General features: G+C 44.9%; 1 long non-coding RNA gene across 5 annotated transcripts in view; it reads right to left on the bottom strand.

Moving 5' to 3' along the window:
• LOC122225910 overlaps positions 1–20,818 on the bottom strand; it is a 326,370-nt gene that overhangs the window by 272,280 nt on the left and 33,272 nt on the right. For all 5 annotated transcript variants that reach the window (XR_006205429.1, XR_006205427.1, XR_006205428.1 and 2 more), the window contains exon 2: positions 17,314–17,422. This is a non-coding gene — a long non-coding RNA (uncharacterized LOC122225910). The remainder of the gene's footprint in view (positions 1–17,313; positions 17,423–20,818) is intronic.

The following is a 20,818-nucleotide window of genomic DNA, read 5'->3' as shown; positions in this document are numbered from 1 at the left end:
AGTAAAAAGTAAAAGCTGTAAGTAAACATTAGCTTAAAACGTGCTGAAGTGAATACCAGCAAAATTGAAAAATGCTGGAAAATAAATTTGATGAGTTTAACAGTACACTCTGAAGATGTTAGAACTATAAAAGACAGCCAAGATAAACAGTAAGAATGATATCATAAAGGAACAGTAATACAATAAAGACTACAGATGAAAAAGGCAAAAGTAAATAATATTAGCTAATGGAACATATTAAAGAGATTAAATAGTGAAGTAAAATTACTTAGGATGCATAAATTTCGCTGAAAGGACATTCTCACCAAAGGGCACCAGAAGACACACAGGTTGTGATATGGACTCCAGCTACCCAGGCCGCCTGCTCAACCTCAAACCCCCATCGCCACCCTGAAGGACCCTGAGCCACACCAAGTACTTGCCATACTCCAAATCGGCCATGCTTTCCTTAAAGGACACTGCTGGGGGGAGGGTAGGATTACACTGCACTATCCATGGGAAAGGCTCATAGAAATCCTCTTTAGACATCCATCCTTTTCCCCAAAGCTTCCCAGTGCCAAAAATCTCTCCTCTCACACCCTCCCTGATACATTATCCATTCCCAGGGATGCCTGCCTTCTCTGTTCCAGGAGAGACCCTCCTTGCCACACCCATCTCCTGGGAAAGAGCAGTCCAGCTTGAGCCTCAGAGGGCTCATCTTGCCAGAAAGCCCACCTTAGCCCTGAGTGAATGGAATTCTTCCCCTCATTACACATATACACATGCCAGGCTTCCCCCAAAACTGGACTCTTCCTAAAGTATCCTGGAGTCTAGCCATGGCCCTGGCACATAAATAGTGCTCAGTTAACATCTGCTAAAGGTAAAGAAATGAAAGATCTGTAGCCTTCAAGCTGAAATGGACAGTGCTCAATTATTCAGTAAGGATAAATTCCACAGCAGAGGGTCCTGGCCCCATGATGGCTTCTTAGGATTCATATCTCATGAGAGTACCCTGGGTTCCTATCTTTCATTTGGGCATTGTTAGCTCTCAATCCCAAAAAGCATATAAGGTAACTGCAAAGAAGTCCTCCTCACACAGGGTTCAGGCAACAACGTGAGGAAGGACACAGCAGCACCTGCTGCATGACCTCAAGGAGAGATGGCTTCCAGGCATGTGGTCACGAGGGCTTAATGGAAGAGGGGGTTTGAGCCAAGGCTCAGGAGATGGCTAGGGTGCATGGAGGGAGGGAGAACATGACAAGATTTCTGGAAAGGGAATGGGATATGAGCTAACATCCAGCCCTTCCACCAGGCCTCCAGTCAAAGTCAGCCACAGAGTCCTGCAGCCAGCATTTCTGTCCAGTGTGAAGCAAGTTCCCCAAATTCACCAGTGGCCACTGATCTCATAGCCAGATTGCATCCTTACTTTTTTAATAAAGTTTTTTTAAATGTTTATTTGTTCTTGAGGGAGAGAGACAAAAGCACAAGTGGAGGAGGAGCAGAGAGAGGGAGATACAGAATCCAAAGCAAGCTCCAGGTTCTGGGCTGTTAGCACAGAGCCTGAGCCTGACTCTGGGCTCAAACTCATGAACCGCGAGATCATGACCTGAGCCAAAGTCGGATGCTTAACCGACTGAGCCACCCAGATGCTCCAGATTGCATCTTTTTGATGCAAAGACCTGATACTGGACTTTCAGCACACCCTTCAGCCCTTGGCCACCACGGGCAGCCACTGCACTTGCATTGTGGACAGCCTTAAGTGTGAGAAGCTATCACACTCTATTCTATGGAAGAACATAATTCCAGCTGCCTCTTCCATAAGGCACTCCCTGTGAAGTTTAAATAGACAGTGACAGTTCGCAGCATTATACTCCTTAGCAAGGATTTGCCTAACCTTCTGTACGAGCCAGTTTTCAGCTTTCCCAGCCATTTGGATAATGTAAATCATTATACATACTCACTACTGCCAGGACAATTGCTGGCTTTTATTTTTTCACTTCCAGAGAGAGTAAGAACCTTCTTTGTCCCACCTTTAGAGAAGCCTTGATGAGAGGTTCACCCTACACAGCCTTGCATTCATCTGAAAGAAGATGCTTGCCTGGAATTCTTCCTGTCTATTCTGCGACTCTGATACCACAGGTATCAGACAACAAAGGGAGTGTAGAAGGGCCTTGCTATAGATTGAATGTTTCTGTAATATAATGCATACACTCTACAATGCTATGGTGTTTGGAGGCAGGGGGATGATGATTAGGTCATGAAAGCAGAGCCCCAACATAAGAGATTATTTCCCTTATAAAAGAGACCCTGAAGGGGCACCTGGGTGGCTCAGTTGGTTAAGCATCTGACTTCGGCTCAGGTCATGATCTCACAGTCTGTGAGTCTGAGCCCCGCATCAGGCTCGGCTCTGTGCTGACAGCTCAGAGCCTGGAGCCTGCTTCAGATTGTATCTCCTTCTCCTTCTCTCTCTCTCTCTCTCTCAAATAAACATTAAAAAAAATTTTTTTTTAAAGAGAGACTCCAAAAAGCTCTCGTGTCCCTTCCACCACTGAGGACACAGAAAGAAGACAACCACATATAAACCAGAGAGCAGGCCCTCACCAGATACTAAATCTGCCAGCTTCTCGATAGTGGGACTTCCCAACCTTCATAACTGTGAGATATAAATCTGTGTTGTTCGCACACCATCCAATCTATGGTATTCTGGGAGAAAAGCCTGAACAGAAAAAGACAAGGCTCCAATGCAGAATTTATAGGAAATGGCTAGGAAACAGTTTCATGACTCTTGAGCTCCCCACCCAGAAACTTCTATTTGCTTTGGGAATATAAAATGTTGAGAGAGGAGAGGAAGGGGGAATTTGTGAAGCAACTATTTTGAACAGAACTGTGAAGATACTGGGAGTCCCACCCTACACTGCCATGTGAAGGGGGCAGAATGTGCTGTCTGTCAACTCAAGCCTGGGAAGGGGGCCTTCACTGGGCCCTTCAAGGACTATGAAGTCTATCCCAGCACTGAGGGGACACTGTGCACTGTAGACAACACCTGGCAGCACGTGGAAGCAGGAGAGGGCATAGAGTTGGCACTTGCCTGCACCCCAGGATTTATAGGAAGGGGATGTGGATCACAAGGGAAAGCCAGCCTGGGTCCATCTTAAAGCCTGCCCCAAAGGATGCCTAGGGCAGAGAGGGTGTGAGGCTCCCTAGGGCAAGATTCTGTGGAGAAACATCAGAGAACCAGAATGGGAGCAGCACAGGAAGGGAGGAAGTACATAGTCTGCATCAAGGAGCTGCAGGGGCTCCCAGGCAGAGGCATTCCCAAACAGCTCACCAAGCAGTGATTAGAAGGAGTCAGCTAAGACTATCTGCCAGGCCTGGGAGTGTGAAGCACATGGCAGTTCAAGGAACAGCTCTCCTGTCCCTCCTTCCCCGCCCCTCAACCTTCTGAGAGCTCCTGAGGTCGGTAACAGCAGTTACAGGATACAGACAGAAGAGCAGACAGAAGAAGAAATCCATGCCTCTGCTCTGGCAAGGGGTCAGCTGCAGTGAGGGTCCAGCTGTGGGAAGCACACAATCTCACAATAATTAAGTTCAGAGATTTGATTAATTTGAGGGTCTAGATATCCTAACTGAAATGTGTCTGCAACTAACATAACCACTGGATTGTCTGCTGCCTAAGAGAGCAGAAAAGCCATGGACCTGCCCAAATTTTCATCATATGCTAGGGAAATTCATACCCCTACTTACCCCTACCCAATAAAATTTAAAGGGGCAATGTGAGACAAAATGAAACTACATTTGATTACATCCCAAAGTCATTTTATTATGTGTGATACATAATAAAAGCCAGGTATCACTGTTGCTATCAACATAGTTGAGAAGTAATTCTTTGAAGCTTTTCTTTTTTTAGATTGTATAGCTTTTGAGCCATAAATTTTATAGAAATTATCCTAAGAAAGCCATCCTCACTGCAGACAACTATACCAAATGCATCATCATCTCTAGGGTAGATACTGAAGTTCAATCCACTCAACACCAGTTTCAGGACTCTTGCATTTGCCTGCCATTCAATAAAGGCATAAAAACTAAACGTTCATCTTCACAGTCTCTCCTGCAGCCAGGGGTGGTCTTGTGACACAGCTCGGGCCAGTGAAACCCAGCCAAACATCCACAGGTGTTGCCTTTCCCCTTCTACCCTCTCCCCACAGTAAGCGACTAAAACCACAGCCATTTAACCACCATTAGGTCTTAGCAGCCAAGGGAGCTGTAGAGAATCCAGCACCGACATCATGAGCCACCAAATCTGCCAATTATCCCCTCTCTGCAGCTCTCACGCTAGGTGAGACAAATAAGCATCCATCAGTTTAAGACACTGTGGTTGGGTTTTCTGTCACTTAAAGCTAAATTTAACCCTAAACAGGAGAACCTGGGCACACACAGGCACCCACATACAACACATACATGCAAACTAAAAAAATAAATACATACATATATACACATGAGAGATACATCAAAATGCATGGGTGGTGGGATTGTATATCATTTTTATTTTCTTCCCTCTCTCCCGTTGATGTTTTAAAACCTTTTTCTGGGGGCACCTGGGTGGCTCAGTCAGTTAGCATCCGACTTCGGCTCAGGTCATGATCTCACAGTCCGTGAGTTCAAGCCCCGCATCGGGCTCTGTGCTGACAGCTCAGAGCCTGGAGCCTGCTTCAGATTTTGTGTCTCCCTCTCTCTGACCCTCCCCCATTCATGCTCTTTCTCTGTCTCAAAAGTAATAAAAATAAAACATTAAAAAATAAATAAATAAAAAATAAAATCTTTTTCTGCACCAAACGTGTTACTTTGGGATAAGAAAAAAAAAATGTATGAAAATTACTTTTTGATAGTGAAGCCCTAACTATGCTCCTGAGATGTAGACATGTTTCACAGCCTTCAATGGCTTTGTCTATGCTCTTTGTTCTACGGCTGGCTTAGCACACAACCAGTCTAAACCACTTCTAGGAAGATGGAACCCCAAAGAGACCAGATAAAACTCTATCAAGATAAACCGAGCAGGAACTGATAAGGAGCCGATTTTTCAGACATGAAAGGGCAGATGTTTACCATATTTGGGCTAAAATCTGCAAGGCCTAGAGACCAACAGGTATAATAGGAGGAAAGAGAAAAAAAATCAAGGATGGCTAAGTCTTTGGGCCCCAGATATTCCATGGAAAGTGATAGGACTAGGGAAGTTGGGAAGCAGAACAAGCTTTGGCATGGGCAGAATCATGATCTCCATTTCTGGACAAGTTGAGCTTAAAGTTGATGGTGGGGCCGATTTCTGGGGCAGAAATCCAATAGGCTGATGATAGTTGTTCACCCAGTAAACCCTTATTGAACACCTAAAACACCTGAGCAGAATCACATGCTAATACACAGAGAGACAAATAAGATATGGTGTCTGTTGGACTCGGCAGCTTGCAGTCTAGAGAAAGAGGAAAAATGTCAGCACCAACGGCACAGGAACTTAAAGAGCTATATGTTATAGTAAAGAACAGTTAACTCTCATTGGTTAGCAAACATTTCACAAAGATGGTGGGCCTTGAACTGAGGCTTAAAGAATAAATACCTATGGGGCGCCTGGGTGGCTCAGTCGGTTAAGCCTCCAACTTTGGCTCAGGTCATGAACAGGACATGACACAGGCTCCAGCCCACAAGAGCAGATCCTGGGCAGATGTGATGGAAGAAGGGGCAAGGCCAGCTGGGGGAGTGATAGAATTCACAAGCAGAGGAATCCAAACTACAGGCAATGCCCCTAGGAAGGTTCTAAGAGGGTAGATGCATGATCCTACCTGTATTAGAGGACGATAAGCTTGGCTGTGAAGGCCAAGCTGCAGAGGCAGGATTATCAGAGGTGGGGAAACCAGTGATGAACCTACAGTAACTACCCAGGCAAGAAAGGAGAGACTTGAACTTGGGGAATTCAAGGGAATGGTTATGAGAGATTGGGCAGACACAGAATGATAGGACTTCCTGACTAACTGGGGGGATTTTTGAGTGAAAAACAGAGAGAAGTAAAAAAAAAAAAAAAAAAAAAATGCTCAGCGTGGTACCTGAGAAGGTGAGGTATTTTCCCTAATAAAATCCTTGCAAACCAAATCCTGCTTTGGAGTCTATTTCTTTATCATAGACTAATAAAGGCTTTTGTTGCTGCTGTATAATTTAAAAAAATTTTTTCTAGCTGTATTGAGATGTAACTGATGTGTAACATTGTGCTGTTTAAGATGTACAGTGACAATATCCTTCTATACTGCAGAATGTTAACCACAGTAAGTTGAGTCAATACATCCTTCACCTCACATAATTACTATTTTATTGTGGTGGTGGTGGTAGTTTGACAAAATCTAAGTTTAACTCTCATAGCAACTTTCAAGTTCACAATACAGTATGTGTTAACTATAGTCACCTACTGTCCATTAGATCCCCAAAATGCATTCATCTTAGTTTGTACCTTTTGACCAACATCTCTCAGTTACCTCCACCCTCCAGTCCCGGGTAATCATCAATCACCTCTGTTTCTATGAGTTCAACATTTTCATATTTCACATCTACGTAGAATCGTCAAGTATTTGTTTTTCTCTGACTTATTTTATTTTGCATAATATCCGTAAGTTACATTCATGGTATCACAAATGATAAGGATTTCCTTCTTTTTATGGCTGAATAATATTCCATTGTGTGTGTATCTCCAATGTGTATCACATTTGAGATATATATGTAGTTAGATGTTTTCTTTACCCATTCACCCGTCAATGGACAATGAAGTTGCTCCCACATTTGGCTATTGTGAATACAGATGCAATGAACATGAACATGGGAAAGCACATATCTCTTCAAGAGGGTGGTTTCATTTCCTTTGAATATATACCCAGAATTGAGATTACCAAATCAGATGGTAATTCTATTTTTAACGTTTTAAGGAACCTCTATACTATTTTCTGTAGTGGCTGCACCACTTTGCATTTCCACCAATAGTGTGCAAGGGTTCCCTTTTGTCAACATCCTCAACAGAATTTATCTTGTTAGAATTGCCATTCTGACAGGTATGATGCAGTATCTCATTGTGGTTGTGATTTCTATTTCCCTGATGATTAGCGATGTTGAGCATCTTTTGTTTGTTTGCCCTTGAGTTGTATGAGTCCTTTATATGTTTACAATATTAACTTAACCCCTTATCAGATACATGGTTTGAAAATATTTTCTCCCAACTATTGGTTGCCTCTTTAATTTTGCTGATTGTTTCTTGGGCTCTGCAGAAGCTTTTCAGTTTGATGTAGTCTCTTCACTGATTTTTGCTTTGGTTGTTTGTGCTTTTGGTGTCCTACACACACACACACACACACACACACACACACAATCATTGCCACAATCAATGTTAAGGAGATTTTTCCCTATGTTTTCTCCTAGGAGTTACACAGTTTCAAGTCTTACACTTAAGTCTTAATCCATTTTGAGTTAATTTTTATGAGTGACATGAGATAGGGGCCCAATTTCATTATTTTGTCTATAAATATTCAGTTTTACCAACATCATTCATTGAAAAGATTACTATTTCTCTATTGCGTATTCTTGGCTCCTTATCATAGATTAGACAACCATATATGTATGAGCTTATTTCTAGATTCTGGATTCTTTTCTTCAGTCTTCGTGCCTTTTTATGTCAGTATATTACTGTTTTGATTCCTATAGCTTTGTAATATATAAATTGAAATCATGAAGTGTGATACCTCCCCCTTTGTTCTTTCTCAAGATTGCTTTGGCTGTTTGGAGTCTTCTGTGGTTCCATACAATTTTAGGATTGTTTTTCTATATTGGAAAAATGCCACTGGAAATTTCACACAGATTTCATTGAATCTATAGATGGTGTCGGGTAGTATGGACATTTTAACATGAACTGTTTCAAACGATAAACATGGAATAATTTTCCCTTTGTTTTCTTTTTCTTCAATTTCTTCCATCAGTGTTTTATAGTTTTCAGGGTAGAGATCTTTCAAGTCTTTGGTCCATTTATTCCTAAGTATTGTATTGCTTTTGATCTATTATAACTGGATCTTTTTTTCCTTTTACAGATAGTTGTTAGTGTGTAGAAACACTACTGAGTTTTGTATGTTGATTTTATATCCTACTGATTTATATCCTACTGATTTTATATCCTAAAATCCTATATTTATCGCATGTTGATTTTACATCCTAAAACTTTACTGATGGGAGGGGTCACGTGGCATCTCTGGGTCTAGAGGGGCGTGATGTTTTGTCAGTTTGGGCCACTGGGGTCCACAACATTGGCAACCGTGTGGTATCTGGCGCATGCTGTGGGGGTCCACAGTGGCTACAAAGGCTATTGGGGTCCTCATCAATGCCTCTAGGTCCAGGGACCAGGGCTGGCATGGTAGTGGCTATGAGTATGTGGTGGTGTATACACACCCAGATACAGGAGCCAGCTGCAGGTGCCTGCATAATGGCAGGGGTCAGAGACACACATAATGGTAAGGGCCATGGCTGGCCACAAGGACTGGGGTCAACTGTGGGTGCACCAGCAGCTGCAAGGGCCCCGACTGTTGGCATGTACTCCTGTGGCCATAGGGTCTCACCATGAGCATGCACACAGCAATCAAGGCTGGTGACAAGAGTCAGGCCAACAGAGTAAAGGTGCACAGCTGAAGGGGCTTAGTTGCAGGTGAACCCACCAGTAGTGCAGGCCAGTGACAGGAGTCAGGGCCAGTTTCAGGCTGACAAGCAGCTGTGGGGACCCCCGAGGTTGGCATGCACTCCTGTGGCTGTCAGGTCCCACCACAGGCACACGGCAGTGGAGACCAGACCAGTAACAGTAACAGTAACAGGAATTGGACAGGAGGCATGCAGGTGCACAGCTGAAGGGGCTAGCTACAGGTGAGCTGCATAACACATGCAAGGGACAGCAGACGGGGCTGGGGCTGGGCCCTCAGCAAGCCGGAGGGGCCTTGGCTACAGCATGCACTTCCACAGCTGCATGGCCTCATCATACGTTCACACACAATAAAGGCAGGTGACAGGAGTCCAGCCTGTGATGTGCAGGTGCCCAGCAAGTGCATACATAGCAGTGAGGTCAGCCGTGAGGGTCTAGGCTGTCACCTTGCACTTGTACAACACAGGCAGCGGGGCTGGCCGCAGGTGCAGAGGCCAGGCTCCAGAGGGTGGTGGTAGGGGGAGCGGTAGAGAGCAGGGAGGGACTCAAGCACAAACACAAATATCTGAGGGGCGAAGACCAGTACATCTGCAGAGGGTTTGTTAGTTTCTTCAGTGGCTGGCATCCTCTACAGAGCAGGTCACTGGGAACTGTGGTCTCTCCTGCTGTGTGGCTGGTATTGGCAGCCTCTGCTGTTCCTTGTTTCTATACAGCTCAGCTTTGCTAGTTTCTAGGTGGAGTGAAACCAAAGTGTATCCTGGGTGCAGTGCCCCAGAAACCTGGGGAAGCTGGTCACACATGCCCTTTTCCAGTCAGGGGAATTCTTCCTAGGTGGGGATTCTCTCTTGGCACTGAACAGATGCAGCCTGGAAGATGAGATGACGCAGACAAAATGAAGCTGTTCTTCCTTCCCTTTTTTGTGTGCTTATTGCCGGGTGTTTTGTTCTCAGGTGTTGCATAGCTGAAGTTTCCTAAGTGGACTCCAGAACTCTCCCAGGGCTATTTTTGTTCATGGATAGCCACCTAACAGTTGATCTTTGTGGAAGGGTGGAGGATGGGGTCTCCTACTCCAGCATCTTGGTGACATCACCTCCCTAACACAGGATCATATATTACCCCAGCCCCTGTTACGACAAATGTTCAGTAAATTAATAAATAAAGAACAAGGGAATCAATCAATAAACATAGACATTCCGACAAAGTTTTTTTTTAAGGCAATAAACGAACAAAGGAATCACAAAGAACAACTTCTCCTCCAGGGCTCCTGGCTGGCTCAGTCAGTAGACCATGCAACTCTTAATCTCGGGGTCATGAGTTCAAGCCCCAGGTTTGGCATGGAGCCTAGTTTAAAAAAAAAAAAACAAAAAAACAAGTAACTTCTCTTCCTACTCTTGCCTCTAATCAGTCCACCTGCTTCTTCTGTTTATCTGAATCCTTCATTTTTTCAACAGGCTGCTTTGGCAAAAAAGCTGACTTTGCACCCTTTGTATTGCTCCACCAATTCTCCCCGGGACGCAGTGGCCTGCAAAGCTTTTTACTAACAAATTAGTCCCTGAGTGCCAATGAGAGAAGTCCTTGTTGTCAGGCTGGCAGATGGATGGTTTCTCCGATCTGACAGACGGACCAAACCTACACACCACTGCTTGGGCTAGGCATCTGTTGCATCAAAGCCCCTGGAGGACCGTGCCCTTCTCCCGTGTGCCTTCAGCACCTTTTTTTTTTTTTTTTATGTCAAAAGCCATCTTTTGAATCTTCCATAGCAGTTCCAGATTTGGCAGATTTACGCTCAGCATGTCAAGATCCAGGAACTCATTATGACACAGAAGGTCGTTTATTCAGTAAAACCACAAAAGCATAAATGAAAAGAGAAACCAATGGCCACATGGTAACAAAGTATATAAAACAGCAGGAACCACACACACTGCAATCCCATTAGGAAAATAGGAGGTGATTAAGGGGGAAAAACAAACAGCTTTAAAGCTTTCCCGTGGAATGACTGCAGTCTTTCCCTGAGTCATTGTTTATGAAAATAAATTCACTTATTTCCAGCAAGCTACACTAAAAATACACATATACAAAAGGCCTGGGGGGTGCCTAGGGGGCTCAGTCGGTTAAGCGTCCGACTTCGGCTCAGGTCATGATCTCATGGTCCATGAGTTCGAGCCCCGCGTCGGGCTCTGTGCTGACAGCTCAGAGCCTGGAGCCTGCTTCAGATTCTGTCTCCCTCTCTCTGACCCTCCCCTGTTCATGCTCTGTCTCTCTCTGTCTCAAAAATAAATAAAAAAACATTGAAAAAAATTAAAAAAATAAATAAATAACAAAAGGCCTGGGCTTCTTTCCCAGTTGTTTGGATTCTCATATTAATTCAGTCCAGGTCAGTGGTTCAGCTCTCGTGTAGCCTGGGTAGTTTCACCAAGGAAAACTCAGTGCACAAGCCAGATCACCATGCTGCCTGAAGTCAGTCTTCCCTGCAAGCCATCACTGGCTACCGGACTCATAGGTGGACAAGCAACCCTTCCCCGGTCTGGAAAAGCAACACCAAATCTTTGTGCTTTAAACGCAATGAGTTGTCATGACCTTTTTTATTTATGCCATGTTATGGGCTGAATTGTGTCCCTCCTACAATTCATATGATGAAGGTTTAACCCCCAGTACCTCAGAATGTGACTTCCTTTGCACACAGCATCTTTGAAGATGCTAATTAAGTTAAAGTGGAGTCAGCAGGGTGGGCCTTAATCCAGTATGACTGGTGTCTCTTTAAGAAGAGGAAATTTGAACACAGACACAGAGAAAAGACAATATGAAAACACAGGTGAGACCATGGCCATCTATAAGCCAAGGAGAGAGCACTCAGAAGGAACCAATCCTGCTGACACCCTGCTCTCAGATTTCCAACCTCCAGAACTGTGAGACAATAAATTTCCATCATGTAAACCACCCAACAAAGGGTGTTGTGTTTTTGCAGCCCTGACAAGCTAATACATGCCACGTTTCCTTTATCCAACTTTGCATCTCCAACAGAATGTAAACTCCAGAAAAGCAGGGGTTTTTGTAGGTCTGGACCCCTGCCCTAGTCTCAGCATCTAGAATAATGCCGAGTACAGAACTGGCATTCAATAAATATTTGCTGAAAAATGAAGACTTACATGACTTCAGTTCAAAACTGTGTTGAAATAGCCAAATTATGGAAAGAGCCTAAATGTCCATCAACAGACGAATGGATAAAGAAGATGTGGTTTATATATACAATGGAATACTACTTGCCAATGAGAAAGAATGAAATTCTGCCTTTTGCAGCAACATGGATGGAACTGGAAGGAACTATGCTGAGTCAAATAAGTCAGTCAGAGAAAGACATATCATATGTTTTCACTCCTATGTGGATCTTGAGAAACTTAACAGAAGACCATGATGAGAGGGAAGTAAAAAAAAATAGTTACAGGGGCGCCTGGGTGGCGCAGTCGGTTAAGCGTCCGACTTCAGCCAGGTCACGATCTCGCGGTCCGTGAGTTCGAGCCCCGCGTCGGGCTCTGGGCTGATGGCTCGGAGCCTGGAGCCTGTTTCGGATTCTGTGTCTCCCTCTCTCTCTGCCCCTCCCCCGTTCATGCTCTGTCTCTCTCTGTCCCAAAAATAAATAAAAAACGTTGAAAAAAAAAAAAATAGTTACAAACAGAGAGGGAGGCGGGCAAACCATAAAAGACTCTTAAATACAGAGAGCAAACTGATGGTGGATGGGGAGTGGGGGAAATGGGTGATGGGCACTGAGGAGGGCATTTGTTGGGATGAACACTGGGTGTTGTATGTAAGCAATGAACCACGGGAATCTACCCCAAAAACCAAGAGCACACTTTACACACTATATGTTAGCCAATTTGACAATAAACTATATTTTAAAAAAATATGTTGAGCTACTCTTCCCTCCCCTCCTACTCCACTCAAGTCAAATCCTGGTTATATTGTTGGAAAAAAGATTCAGAAAATCCAGACTGTCAAAGGCAATACACCACATCCATTTTTGCCCAGCAGATATCTAATCCGATCGGATGGGCACCATTCTCTGAACCTGCTTTCTCTTGGATACACAACCACTGGCAACAGATTCTGACCCATCAAACTCAGAAGAAACCTTCCTCTTTGTTCAGGTTTGCTGTGGCAAATCCACAGTATGAAGAGTCACCTCCAACCTGAAATACTGGTGACCACACAGGAGCCAAAGGGTCCTGTCTCAAACTTATCCAAAATGCCCACCTATCCATCAGTCAAGGGAGCTTTCACCAATGGCCACCTCCATCACTGACTCAAACCTTAAGTATCCTCCAATTCAATTTAACAAGTTTTTATTGAGCATCTTTTCTGTTTGGGAATACACAAAGAAAAACAAAGTGGAAGAAATAGATATAGAAAGCATGATCCCAGCCCTCAAGCATAATAACATGGCTGAGCTGCAAGAAGAAACCAAGGGGGCGCCTGGGTGGCGCAGTCGGTTAGGCGTCCGACTTCAGCCAGGTCACAATCTCGCGGTCCGTGAGTTCAAGCCCCGCATCGGGCTCTGGGCTGATGGCTCGGAGTCTGGAGCCTGTTTCCGATTCTGTGTCTCCCTCTCTCTCTGCCCCTCCCCCGTTCATGCTCTGTCTCTCTCTCTGTCCCAAAAATAAATAAAAAAAAAAAAAAAAAAAAGAAGAAGAAGAAACCAAGAAAGCATGTGGCCTGGAGACAGAAAGAAACCAGGACTGGAGTCAGGAGATGGACCAGCCAGGGGAAGTCCTTTTCCTCTGCAAAACTGGAAGGGTAAGTGAGGTTTCCCAGCAGGTCTCTTCCAGTCTATCAGGCTATGGATCTGTGACTATTAGGACAGGCTGCCCTTGTTTGGTTGAAGGGACAAAGAGACCCAAGCCAGTTACCTCCAGGAAGGGGTGGGGGAGGAAAGTTATTGTCAGACACAGCAAGGCTGATATGAACCCAGAAACCCCAAGAACAAGAGGCTTGGGGGCCGGCTCTTGATCTCCCTCTCTCCTCCCCTCTGGCATTTGTGATTCACTCTGTGAACCACACAGTTCTCTCTGCCAACATATTCCTATCTTCTGCTCCCTCATAATCTTATTTTACACACGGCTTTGGCCATGACTCTGTCCTGACTCTGCCTCAGTACATCCCTGGTCAATCTTCCTCATGTTTACTAGCTCAGATTCCTGAGAAAGAACAACTGATTGCTCTCACTCATCTGTTGACACCACATCATAATCATAATCTACGGTGGGCTGGCCATGCCAGTGTCAGGCCCCACACCCCCCCCCCAAGCTACTGATATGATGGGGCTGGGGCACAGGCCATGCCTGGCATTAAGCCTGGCAGTTGAGGCAGAAGTGGTGGCCGAGCAGCATCCCTTAGAAGGGGACACAGTGGGCAGGGGGTAAGGATTTGGAAGTCAAAGGCCATGATATATGGTAGAGTCAACAAGTGCCTAACAACGTACATTATCCAGAATGCAGATTGGATTGTCCCCTAAGTGATAGCACTTAATCTCCTATAACCTCCCTCCTGCACCAACAATTAGACTTGTATCAGGTGTGTGGGTCTTAACCCTCTGACTTAAGTCTTCCAGAGATGGGGAAAGAAGCAGCAGTCAGTCCCATGGCCATGAGTAATCCTAGGGCTATCCCACTGATGGGTCATGCCTCTATGTACAGTGAGGACTGGCATCAGACACAAAGACCCCTGAATTACAAATAAGAGTCCTTGGCAATTTGTATGACCTTGAGAAAAATCACTTAACCTTCTGGACCTTGATTTCTCACTTGTAAAGAAAATAACATCTTCCCTATATCCTCTATAGAATTATAATGAGGAACAAAGGAGAAAACAAATTAAAAATTGCTTTTAAAGGCATAAAGTCCTAAATGCATCTAAATAAGCTAACAATAACTTCAGTGAAATCAGAAAATAGAGTCTATAGAAAATATAGGCATAGAAAAAAAAAAAAAAAACACAAGACTAGAAGGAAATACACCAAAATGGTCAATTATCTGCGGTAGATAATGGTAGTTATTTCTGGACGGTATGATATGGGTGATTTTCACTTTTCATACTTTAACCTATATTCTTCAAATTTTCTGTATCAAATGTACTAGCGTGATAACTATAAAAATATTCCATTAAAAAATGTATGCGTCAAGGAGATCTCACTTTCTTCCCTGGCTATGTTAGTTGCGTTCTGGACATTTTATTGTTTTGTTTCTAAGTGTTTCACTTAGAGGCTGAGCAAAGGAAATAAAAGAAGGTCAGCTTCAAACCAGTCAATTTCTGCTGCATGTTAGCACTCCTTTGAAAGGATTCAAAGGCAAAAAGATGCTGAAAGGTCCCAGCTGAAATGAGGCTTACACGGTGTGTTTGCATTTCAACTATTGGGGCTGCCCTTGCTCTCACTTTAACTCCGCTGCGAAGAATTTAATTCTGCTATGCTGTTTCATCTCATTTAGGGAGCCCACATGACGCTGTGGTGAAAATTATTTCAAGAAAAATGTTCTCAGATCCTCAAGTAAAAAGGTACAATGTGAAAGTTTTATGCATTCATAAAGGGGTATTGCATACCTGGAGCCAATATGTCAGCAATGGTAATAAAAATACTCACTTTTGTAGCTGAACTAAATATACCTTGAGTCCCTAACTTTGTGCCACACTCTGTGCTAAACAGAATACAATAGTGACAAAGACAGACCCAGTCCCCCAGCACCTAACACAATGGCTGCATACATAGGAAGCTCCCAATGGACAGTCACCAAAAGAATGAATATATGAGCATTTCTGCCTCTGTGGGTGTCCTCTCACCCACAAATGTGGGCGGGGCGAAGGAAAAGAGGCAGGTAATCTGGGATGAGCCAACTGTGTGCCCCATTCACCAACTCCACCCCTCAAAACTGGGTGGGGGGAGGGGGCGCAGGGGCAAACATTCTTTATCCCTTTGGAATCAAATTAAAATCAAAAATAAAGGAGAGAAATCAGTGTCTCAAAAGTTTAACTGAGCACAAGATAGAACATTAGATGATACTAAGGAATCACTGTTTAAATAAGTTTTTTGAAGGGATAAGGTTATTGTGCTTATGTTTTTGTTTTTTTTTTTAAGTTCTTAATGCCCGCTGAAGCAGTTAAGGATGAAATCATGTAAATCTAGTATTTGCTTTAAAATAATCTGAAGGGGCGCTTAGGTGGCTCAGTCGGTTAAATGTCCCAACTGTGGCTCAGGTCACGATCTCACGGTTCGCAGGTTTGAGCCCTGCATCGGGATCTATGCTGACAGCTCAGAGCCTGGAGCCTGCTTCAGATTCCGGCTCCCTCTCTCTGCGCCTCCCACACTCAAGCTCTCTCTCTTTCTCAAAAGAAAAACATTAAAAAATAATAATAAAATAAAATAATCTGGAGACAATGGACAAATGGGGATCTAGGACACAAGAACTACAAGATCAGCTAGACTGGCCACCGGTTGGTAAATGTGGAAGCCAGGTAACACGGATACCAGAGGTTCCCAGACTTGTCAGTACATGTGACCTAGCCAGGAAGCTTCAAAAATACTGATGCCTGTGTTCCAACCCCAGAGACTGAGAGTTAAATGGTCTGGGAGGGTGCCTCAGCATTAGGATTTCTGAAAGATCCCTAAGTGATTCTAATATGCAGGAACCAGTGGTCTATACCAGTCTCTATACTCTTGAGTATATCAGACAATTTGCAAAATAAAACTTTTTTTTTAACCTAATGAGAACAAAAGGTAGTTGAGCATCTGGGGATGGAGGGCTCACTGGTCCCCCCTCTCCGTGCATTAGGCCCAGGCCCCGCACCCCAGCTGTCTCCAAACCTCTTGGTTCCTAAAGCTGGGTGGGAACCTGCGCAGAAGGGCACAACCACATCAACCCACCGTCACCTACAAATGGCCCCATTCTCAAGCCCCTAAAAGGCAGGAGCCCTTGAGTGTGGCCATTCCCCTGAATTTTCAAGTCTGGACCTGACAATGCAGCCTCCCTGCCCCTCCCTCCCCCCACCCTTCTTTTACTTTGCCACCCGAACACTCAAACACTCGTCTCCCTTGGCTCCTTCTTTTGTGACATGAATTATCCACTTTCACCTCCTGCCAGGAAGGGGAGGCCAGGACTTCCTAACAGCCCCATGATTGACATTAATCATCCTCAGATGGACGGATGTTTTTTACCTACTCATTTCCAGCAGGACCTTCAAAGCCCTCTCACCTGGCTTCCCACACATCCCCATGGACAGGCACATCTTGCTGGAGAGTGCTTCATTTTAACCAGAATGTCTCAATAGTAGGTTTCATGTTCTCAGCTGTGCTCACAGTGGGGATGCGATTTTCCTTCATGAAAATGCCATTATTACAGAGCTGCAGGCTGAGTCCTACCAACAATAGGCCTCTATTATTTGTGGGGAAATGGTACTTTGGAGAAGGATTTGCACGTGGTTCTCTAAAATGAGCCAAGCGTGGCTGACAATCAAAGGCTTGCATACAACCTGTAACTTCAGCCACACTCCCAGACGTTCCAGGGGCCCGTGGTCATGGCCAGAACCTCTCTCTGAAGGTGAGAGGACCCCCAAGACCTGACAGAAAACCCAGTGAACTAAATCCTGACCTTACATCTGTGGCTCCAACAAGTGTTCTCTTTCCTTCATTCTTCTTTATTGAGCCCTTCAGAGATATCTGTCACTGTTGGGGGAACAACCTGGGAGGCCATCTCAGCCCTGAGGAAGAAAAGGAAATAGGTATTAAGTGCCCATCAGGTGCCACTGCTGTAGACACTTTGTATTAGAGATTGCACACCCCATTCCAATGTCCATAGGGTTAGGGATGGAAAGCGAACAAGAAAGCAAATTGAATGGGGTGTACAGTCTAAAGAAGGGAGACACCACTTTGTTTTAAACCAGTGTTTTGAGCAGTAAAATTGGTTCAGTGTAGCCAGATCGATATATATTTTTTCAGAGAAGCTGGAAACATGGAATTCCAAGTGAAATCATTCCATTTTTAAATGAAGGCAAAGAATTCCATTTTTAGAAAAACCATGGTGGCAAACACTAAACATTCCAAACTACAAGCATGGTTGGGCTGGACCACCCCTACCCCGACCCCTGGGTTGAAATCTGCTACTTCTGCTTGATACATTGTGTCTCTAAGCTCCTTCCCTGAACACCCCTTAGCCAGTCCCCTGGCCCCAGGGTACCCATGCAAACTTGTTAGTGTGTTTCTCCTGCTGCACGGAAGAGGTTGCTACACATATCAGTCCCCACACTGGATGGTAAGGGACTTATGGTCTTGGCACCCTCAGAACCCAGCTTGTGCCCAGCATATTGGTCTTGAGTGAATGAATGAATCTGCATTTCATTTACTCTTCAGCTCCTGATGCTGGTGTTCTCATCCCCCATCACACAGACAAGGAAATAAGCCTCAGACAGGGCAAGGGACTTGTCCTAAACCCCCAGTCCCCACTCATGCCAATCTAACCCCAAGCCTGTGCTCTCCATGCCCCACGGGCACTGCTTCCTCTCCTGTCATTTTTCTTTGCACTTGCAAGCATTTTGTACCTGCTGAAAGCCACAGTCCTGGCTTGAGATACAAACAGCATGTTAAAATCATGTCAAAAGTCCTCCACTTTCCTTCCCAGCGTGTCACCAAGCCACTCACTGAGTTATTTACTGTTGGGGACTATGACCCCTTGCTGGGTCAAGGCTCAGCAAATCAGTAATTTTAAGATGCCTGTTAAATATCCAACAGCTGGTGCCTGTTAACTGGAGTCACCCTCCCCCCATCACTTAGGAGTTTTCAAACAACACAGAACATCTCCTGTTATGCCTCAGGCCTCAATTATTCGAAAGAAAGTATCACCAAAACATTGCTCTCCCTCCAAAAAAGAAAAAAAAAATAGAAGAGCTCACGAAAATTACTCCTGAAGACACGTGCACACACTCAAACGCCCGCCTTCCTGGGAGAGATGCACTAGAGCCCCAGGGGAAAGTGGCTGTGGCCACTTCAGTCATGGAGGGGCGGGGGAAGGGCGAGGTGGGGAGGGGGCTTGCTCACCTTCCCCTGCACGCAGGCTCTGGGAAACTGACCCGCCGGGTTGAGTTCTAGCCTGGGCATCATCGGGAACCCCCCCCCACCTCCTCCGGGCACCCCCAAACCCTGCAAAGGCATGGGGTCCCCACACCCCTTGATCGAACTCCCCGGGTGCCGCGGGCTGCCTGCTGTTCGCACTCCTGGCTGCCCAAATCCAAGTGCCTGGCCTGCCACCTTGTGGACACTACGGGGAAAACACGCCGGTGGGCCGGCTCCAAATGCCCTCTGTCTGCGGATTATCACCCTCCACTTTGAGAGGGCAGCAAGGGATGGGAATACAGATGAAGAGCAGATTAATTCGACAAAATTAAAGAGAACCCATGAGGAGGATTTGCGGATCATTTTTCTTCCACATAATTAGAGCTTTACATCAGGGAGGGTGCAAGTTTTAAATGCTCTAAATCCACACCACAGAGACCTCTTTAAAGACTGTGTGGCCCAGTGGTTACTAAAATTTGGTGGGTGTCACTATCTTCCAGGGAGATGTTTTTAAATGCAAATACCCCACCCACTGCAATCTATTTATTCAGAATCCAGGTCTAGCATTTATATATTTTTATTGTGACAAAAATCATATAACATAAAATTTACCACCTTAACTATTTTTTTTTTAACATCCAGTAAGGTGCATACTAGACCCCTCTGGGCTGCCTGGAATGAAGGCACCTTTTCTGTCCCCCCAAAATGCACCAGCCAAATAAGTGGAAGAGGGGAAATGCAGCCTGCATTCTGCTTCCCTTCCCAGGTCTCCTGACTCAGGACTCTATCCCCCGCAGGAAAACTCACTTAGCCTAAGTAAATCTGAAAGTGGTGATATTTCCTAATTCTCACAAAGATCCTGTATATCCTTGTAACCTGCAAAACCAGGGACCCATGGGGAACGTGTGTGAAGGCCACCAGGAATCACTTGTACCAAATGGAAGGCACTGGGGAATCTGGCATGGCATTCTAGTCATTTTGAAGTTAGGATTATTGAGAGCCTTCTGTTTTGTTGACAAGGACTGAGACCATACAAACCCCACAGGCCAAGGTGAGCTAGGAAAATATGTTCACGCGGGAAGTTTGGAACACAGCTCTTCCTACTCTGCTGTTTTCCAGGAGTTAGGCAAGCGCAGCGGCCCCTCTGGCAACCCCAAAGCCTGATTTGGTTGTACTTCTCCAGGTGATATGACAGTTACGGTCCTGGAGGGAGAGAGGTTGACAGCATTCCTTCCAGATAATCATGTCTTAGAAAGTTTATCTCCCACATACAGAATCATTCCAAAGACTGAGCTGGGTGAGGATTTCTCTCTTAGCTTTTTTACAGTGCGTGCTCAAGACTCAGGTCGTGGGACGAGGCAGGAACCACCTTAACTCTTTTTAAGTGTATAGTTCAGTGTTCAGTATATTCACTACATTAGATGCCTCCTATAGGCACAGTCATGTGGTATTTGTCTTTTTGTGTCTGGCTTATTTCACCTAGCATAATGTCCTCAAGTTCCATCTATGTTGTAGCCTGTGACAGGATTTTTTCCTTGTTGAGACTGACTGACATTCCACTGACTGACTGACATACCTCAGTTCGTTTGTCCACTCATCCGTCAGTGGACATTTGGGATGCTTCCAGCTTTTGCCTATTGTGAATAACGCTGCTGTGAATATGGGTGTGCAACTATTGCCTTGAGACCTTGCTAATTTCAAACACTGACTAGTGCTACAAAGAAAACCAACCAGATTCAGTGACAGAGTGACTCAGAGTGGCAGCTCCTATAACAATGACAATAATACTTTTTTAAATTTTTTAAATTTTTTTTTTTTTTTTTTTTGAGAGAGAGAGACCGAAAGATTGTGAGCAGGGGAGGGGCAGGGAGTGAGGGAGACACAGAATCCGAAGCAGCCTCCAGGCTCTGAGCTGTCAGCACAGAGCCCAACGAGAGGCTCGAACTCACGAACCGTGAGATCATGACCTGAGCCGAAGTGGGACACTCAACCAATTTAGCCACCCAGGTGCCCCAACAATAACAGTCATACTTAAATGTAACATTGTG

This window comes from Panthera leo, chromosome C1 (assembly GCF_018350215.1).
Source record: "Panthera leo isolate Ple1 chromosome C1, P.leo_Ple1_pat1.1, whole genome shotgun sequence".
In the NCBI taxonomy this organism is placed as follows: domain Eukaryota; kingdom Metazoa; phylum Chordata; class Mammalia; order Carnivora; family Felidae; genus Panthera; species Panthera leo.
This window is presented reverse-complemented; position numbering and strand designations above follow the sequence as displayed.